General features: G+C 44.4%; 1 pseudogene; it reads right to left on the minus strand.

The window, feature by feature from the left end:
• Window positions 1–405: 405 nt before the first annotated feature.
• On the minus strand, window positions 406–1,616 carry LOC147424341 (ruBisCO large subunit-binding protein subunit alpha pseudogene; annotated as a pseudogene).
• Between the last annotated feature and the right edge of the window lie 5,812 nt (window positions 1,617–7,428).

The raw sequence follows: 7,428 nt of genomic DNA on the forward strand, positions 1-7,428 counted from the left end.
TGCCTTCAAGATGCATGCGTAGAGCGACGTGCCTTCAACATCCTGCATAGGTGATTGCATCTGGAGAGAGACCCTCGCTTTGCATCTGCTGAGTGGCACACATATCGACAAAGACAAAGCCAAGCACGGCTTGTTTTTTCAACAGCCTCTGAATAACAATATAATTGTGAATTTTCGTGCCCATATCAGCACCTTGCGTAGAACCACATGCCTTCAAGATGCATGTGTAGAGCCACATGCCTTCACCATGCTGCACAGGTGATTGCAGTTGGAGTAGAGTTTTCTGCCCTGCTGCAATCAGTGCATTCCAAGAGTCCATGCTGCTCTGAAGTCACTGCGTGAAAAGCAAGACATCGATAAAAAAAGATGCATGCGTAGGTGATTGCATCTGGAGAGAGCCCTTTGCTATGCTATGTGCCACTGCTCTAAAATTACTGCGTGAAAGCGAGATGTTGATAACAAAGGATGAGCAAAGGAACGGTCATGTGCCACGTGGGAGGACAAGAAGCCAGATTTTTGCAATGCACATCTGGTCACCTTTGCAGGATCAATGACACCAGCCTCCAATAAGTTCTCATACTTGTCAGTCATAGCATTGTAAAGAAGCTTCTCAATAACAACAACACCTTTAGTCCCTGCGTTATCTGCAATCCAAGCAGCGGGAGTTGATAGAGCCCCTTTGTACAATATCATCACCGAGCTTCTCTTCAGGATCTACAATTGTGTCCTTGATACCAGGGACCAAGGCAGAAAGGTGAAGAAAGGCTGCCCCTCCACCCGGAACAATATATGCCCTCTTCAATTGCAGCAAAAGTAGCATTCTTTGCATCTTTAATTCTGAGTTTCTTATCTTCCAGCTTAGCCTCTGTGGTTGCTCCCACCTTAATGACAACAACCCCACCAGAGAGCTTTGCTACTCTCTCTGACAACTTTTCTTGGTCATATACAGAGTCGGTTTCTGCAAGTTCTTTCTTGATTTGAGCAATGGGAGCTTGGATTTCATCCTTGGTGGCTGCATCGGCGATAATGGTCATTGAGTTGTTGGTCATTGTCACCTTCCGGGCAATCCCCAGCTGCTCAACAATAACACTTTCAGGCTTCAAGCCAAGATCACTAGCTATGAACTCAGCACTAGTGACGATGGCAATGTCCTCCAGTAAGGCTTTCCGTCTCTCACCAAATCCTGGTGCTTTGAGAGCAACCACTTTCACGATTCCTCTCATATTATTCACCACCAGAGTTGCTAAAGCTTCTCGTGATACATCCTCAGCAACAATCACCAAAGGAGCATTCAGCTGTGAAACTTTCTCTGGAACTGATAGAATGTCTTTGATGGTGGCTAATTTCTGATCAGTGACAAGGATTCTTGCATTATCAAATTCCACAATGAGCTTTTCCTGGTTAGTCACGAATTGAGGGGAGATATACCCCCAGTCGATCTCCATTCCTTCTTCGACTGTGATTGTCGTCTCAAAGGACGATGATGATTCAATTGACAACACACCATCTGGACTAACGTTGTCAATGGCATTAGCAATCATGGTACCTATGGCAACATCATTACTGGAAGAAATAGTCGCCACAGCTTTGATATCATCACGGCCCTTGACAGGTCAAGATTTCTGTCAACGGAGAGAGGGAGAGGGAGAGAGAAGAAGAAGAAGAAGGAGAGTATTTTAACATCGTAGAGAGATGGATTTTATGTCACCGCAGGGGAGAGAGAGAGAGAGAGAGAGAGAGAGAGAGAGAACGACTGCAAAAGCCGCTATTTTTAGCTAGGCCATGTTTTTTTTAAAAGCTTTACAGGCCCATGTTTTTAGCTTTTGAGCGAGATTATCTGGAGCCACGTGGGCTGTTGAGGGGCCAAGGAGAGGAAAACGGACACTACACTAACGAAGTAACAAATGTTGTTGTATTAAACAGGATCCCACCATTCAGTGTAGAGAAAATGCATTGGAAATTATAATACGACAGAGAAGTTGCATTTAAGACAATTATGGACAAAGAAGCTGCGTTTGAGCCACTTAACAACACTGTCTTTTACTCAAAAGACAACAAATCACTCGTATGCAAAAAACCAATCACCGAGAGGGTGACTACTCAAAAAAACGACATAGAGAGAGAGATGATGGCCACCTTAGAAGAAAAGCCAGAAATCAATTTTGAGTAATTTGTTTAATTAAAAAGAGTTAGTTTCAAAAAGAACCTAATTAATACTAGGTTTTTGCATAATGACCCTACCAACAGACCAACAAAATGTTACCATATACATGTGGTAGTGATGTGTGTGAACACACATAGGACCACCGGGGCATTTTTTCCCTCCCTATCCCATGCATTGTATATATGTCCATCACTCTAGGGCTATCTTATCTTTCCATTGCACACTAAGTAACACACTCTCCGTTGTGTGCCTTGAGCTTCCTTCATCTTCTCCAAGTTTTTGTTTCCTTGCAACCCTAATTCAACTAATTAGTATCAGAGCAGGTTGCGTCTTTCTGGGCTCAGTCGCTAGCACACACCTACTCACTTTCTCGGATTTTTGTGAGCTTTGGCGAGCATCAGCAGGTAAACAAATACTTTGGGAGAGCTCGTAGAGGTTGGTCTACTTAGATTTTTGATTCGGGTTCATTTTGGCCTCTGTTTCCACTATAAGCAGTAGTACATAGGCTATTTTGTCATTTTGTGCAATTTTTTTGTCAGTGCCACTTTTTGCATAACAGGTCCCTTACAATCTTCTACTGTTTGTGCTATGTAGCACGTGTTGCTCCTACTTTGTTTCTCCTCTTTTTGAGAAGTTTTCACATTAGGTGCAGCATTTGCCATGGTTGACAACAACACAGATGTGTTCAAGATGTTTGTTGCTAAGGATAGATTGGATGGGGACAATCACCCTATGTGGGCTTATATGATGCAAGTGGAGAGTGTACTTATGATCCCGATGTCCATGATGCATGCATGTCAGTTGCTGCAGATTCATATGTGTGGTATTTTGACAGTAGTGCTACAAAGCACTTTACCTCACATCGTGATTTGTTTACCTCTCTTATGTTTGTCCCTCATGGGAACTTGTGCCAACAATGCCTCTTATGCGGTTCAGGGAGTTGGAAAGATTGTGCTTACTGCTGCAAATGGCAGTTCTATCACACGATGCATTGTATGTACCTGGGATCAAGAAGTATCTTTTGTCTCTATCTGCACTTGCTAGACTTGGACTTGTAGTCAAATTTGTGGGTGACAGATGTGCAATACATGATCTCAATTTCGGGGATGAAATTGTTGCATCTGGCATATTATGTCATGGGCTGTATAAGCTCACTTTGTATGACAAGTGTGGGACAAAATTTTGCAAATGCAGTTGTGTGGATTCTAAGGCTATTTCATATGCAAAACTTTGGCATGCAGGTTTTGGGCATCTGACTTTTGCCTGTTTGCTGCTTTTGCAAAAATCTGATATGGTTGCCTATTTGCCGCCTCTTGAAGCACGTGTCAAACATTTTTGTGAAGGTTGTATTTTGGGTAAGATGCAGCGTTCAAAGTTTCCAAAGGATGGTTCAGTTAGGGCCACATGCAGGTTTCAACTTGTGCATAGTGATATCTGTGGGCCCATGTAAACTCCATCCTTGGGAAATTACCTTTACTTCGTGCCTTTCATTTATGGTTACTCCAGGCATGCATGGGTGTATCTGCTTAAGTGTGAGTACGCATGTGCACGGATGTGTGTGTGCATGACGGTGCGGTGCGTGCGGGGAAAGGGAGGAGCACGAGATCACTGTGTGTGGAGCAACCTCTAGAACTAATAAGTGAGGAGCTCCTTGTTTGTCATATGGAAAAAATAAGGGTATGTACACATGTGGGCGGGCAAAGGCACAACGCCTTTACTCCAACAAACTCCCACTTAAAAGCGATGTGCCAATAAGTGAGGCCTACTAGCTAAACTACTAATATGCACAAGAAATTAGGTGAGAGACTCTCTCAACCTATGCCCAATGGCTCACTCTGTCAATCTACACACAATTGTCTTGACTCTAATGGTAGGCGATCGTGTGTACCCACGCTAGATCCTGCATGTAAATCCTACAGACTATTGTGTATGGTCTACAAAACTCCACTATGCATCATGCTAGTGTCACTCATCGCACGACTGGCAAACCCTGCTAGAAATTCTCCCACTGTAGCTGCTAGGTTGGACCTCGACACTAACAACTCGAACATGAGATGCTTGAATGCTAACAAAATCTGCACAAACATGGCTGTACTTGCCTCCCCTACGCTATATGCATGTACTGCATCATCAAGACTACTCATCGTGTATGGATGTGTCAACACAGACACTGGGAAACCTACATCCTTGTCACCCATAGGCAAAATTGTGTGTCTTGGCACCAACTCATTAGCCCCTAACATGAGCATATAAAAAAACTCCATGTCTGTCAACTCTGTCTGTGTCTCTAGGGAGCATACCTGCTCTACCTCTGCTTGCACAAACTTTAACAAGACCTGTTGTGTCTCACTAGAGCACTGCCGCTTTATCTCTGTCTCTACAGAGTCTACTGGCATGACCTGCACAACTAAATGCTCTATCTCATGGTGGAGCTCACCCACAAAAGAGACATGTCTCATTTCTCGCTCAAAGCATGCCAACAACAAAACTGAGACTACATCGTCTCGAACCTCAGGCACATGCATAGGATATACCAGGCCATTGCAGGCTCCTCTGGTAATCACTAAGAACCACAATACATCTGGAAAGACTGCTCTCTAAGCAGTATGCGACAACCCAAAGTCTGCTAACTATCTCACTAAGATCAAGCTTTGTCTTAGCTAAGGAACATAGCGCACATGTTGTAGCATGTATGATGCACCATTGGGCAAAGACAAACAAACTTCTTCTGCACCCTCTATGTCAGACGCCAAACCATCGGCCAAGTGCGCATAACCAAGTCTCCCATTAGAAAATGTGATGAACCACTCACGACATGGTGTGATGTGGAAAGCGATATCGCTATCTAGTAACCATTGTGGAGAAAGTGTGCTATCCATAAACATATCTAAAAGAGGTACACTCGAGGCAAGCATGGCATCACCGTCATTGGCATAGACTGCCACTAGAACTTTCTCTCTAATATGTGTCAAAGCCGCATGTGCATCTCGCATTTGCTTATGTCTCATACATTTGAAACAATGGTGCCTAATGTACCATGTGTGACCACAATGCCAACATCGTACGTATCGACAAGAACAAGACCATTGTCTCTCAATGTCACACATAACTCCTGCCACCCATAAGTGAATGCCAAAATGGTAACAAAGTGAGAGATCACTCGACCACTATGCAATCATGAAAACCATGACCAATGGCATCAAAACCGATGCTCACATATGCATAAAACAACTCCACAATCTGCTATATACAAGCATAAACTAGGACAAGCAGCTCAACCGAGCATAAAGCGCATAACCATATACGCAAGTAGAAAGCAAACTAGCTCAAAACACATCCACAAGAGAAACTGCTTGCAAAAATCTGCAAAAAACCTGTGAAACGTGTGACTGTCTATTTGTAGCACACAAGCATACGCTAATCCTCACTCCTACGAGAGTGGATACAAGAACACCAAACTGTGTCCAAGCTGACAAAACCTATCAAAATGAGAGTACATTGTAAAAATGGGAATATATCGACCACTGTACAAGATGGCATAACACTGCAAACTTTTATGGCGAGAAGACTTGGAAAAATGAACAGAATTTTCTTTGCAAAAAGAGTCAAAACTCAATGCAAACCACAAGCCAAAAACTTGCAAATAACTACCAGAGTGGGAGTCAACTCGACCACTAAACCATTTGAGAGTAAGCTACAAATACGCATGAACCATGGCGAGAATCTGGCAAAAATGTGGCAGAGTTTCCCCTGTAAACTAAGTAAAAACTCAAAAAACTCACCAAATACGCATGAAAATAGTCACTCAGTGTCTTAGTAGCAAAATCCACAAATGGTATATATAGCACTGCCAAAATCCTAGCAAAACAACTCACACCTGACCGAGTGTCTCTATGGACGTATACCTGTCCAAAAACACCTGTAAACCTACAAACCTGCTACCTACGAGCTATAGCTAGCTCAAATTGTATCCACACAATGCATACATAGCATGAAACTGCACAAGATTGTGCCAAAAAGCTCTCTAGAATGCGTTGTACAACCTTTGAGCGAAACCACTTGGAAACTGGCACACACTACCTCATCGATCGATAAACACGTCGATCGGAAAAACTGTCCAAGATCCAAGTGCGCTCGAGGAAAAAACCATGTCAAAGTCAAAGCACCGAGGAGACTACGTCGGAGCTCGACTGCTCCAGAATGGGGGACTAGAGGAGAGCTAATGCCTGTCTCACTCTAACGTCTCCTGTTGTGTTGAGGTCAAAAAATCATCGATGCATCTTCCTTTGCTGAGCAGTACGCTAGCCAATAGCTGCCTGATCGGTGTCAAACCCGATGCCAAGCGAATGCAAAACGTTGAGAAAAACCGCCAAAATCGGTGTAAAAAACGATGCCAAAATGGCTAATTGTCGATGCTCGAAGCCGACGTGAAAACGTCAAGAAAAACGCTAACGACCAAGCAGCCAAATCAGTGTCGAGAACTGATGCCAATAGCTAGTGCTCAAAGCTGTAGAGGAGGAATGCCGAGAAGATCGCTCGGGGGAAGTGCTCTCAATTGGGCCACTGCAAATCACCAATGCCGAGCCAACACGAATCATCGATGTCGAGGTCGCCTCCCGTTGCCGGACGAGAGTCTCCGATGCCGAGGAGAACGCCAAAAAATGGGCCGATGTTGGGTGATGTCCGGGCTTACTTGCCGAAGCTCGCTTTCACTCTCACCTGATCGCTCACTCTCTATCTCGCTAGCTCTCTCTAACTCGCACTCTCTCATTTCCTTACTGAGAGGAGTTCTCTCTTTCTCTCTCTCTCTCTCTCTCGCTCTTTCTTGGTCGCTCGCTCTCTCTTTGCTGGGGACTGTTGAGGGCCCCGTGGGAGTGATCCCCTTGCACACACAGGATCGAGGAGTCGGGGTTGTTGAGGGGTTTGTGGGAGTAGCCCCTTGCAGAGAGAGTTCTTCTCCTTTTACTCAACCATAGGTTTCGATGGAATAAAGAGAGGATCACATCGTGGAAAATAACGGACTCACATTGCTCTCTAACCAGCTACCCAGAATGCAATGCTCCCTTACTCTCTCGGCTCCCAGTGCTGCCTTGCTTTGATTGTTCACGACTTCAGAAGCCTTCCAAGCTCCTCTATACAAAGTGTGTGTGTGTGTGTGTGTGGCATCTCCTGCTTGGTGCAGCGCTGCCCGATTTGCCTCTGTTGTAGCTCTCTATGCTCTTGACTCTACAAGCCCTCGATTGCTTTCCATTGTGTGTGTGTGT

The sequence above is a fragment of the Adiantum capillus-veneris genome, chromosome 25 (assembly GCF_014529385.1).
Source record: "Adiantum capillus-veneris isolate H3 chromosome 25, ASM1452938v2, whole genome shotgun sequence".
Taxonomy (NCBI): domain Eukaryota; kingdom Viridiplantae; phylum Streptophyta; class Polypodiopsida; order Polypodiales; family Pteridaceae; genus Adiantum; species Adiantum capillus-veneris.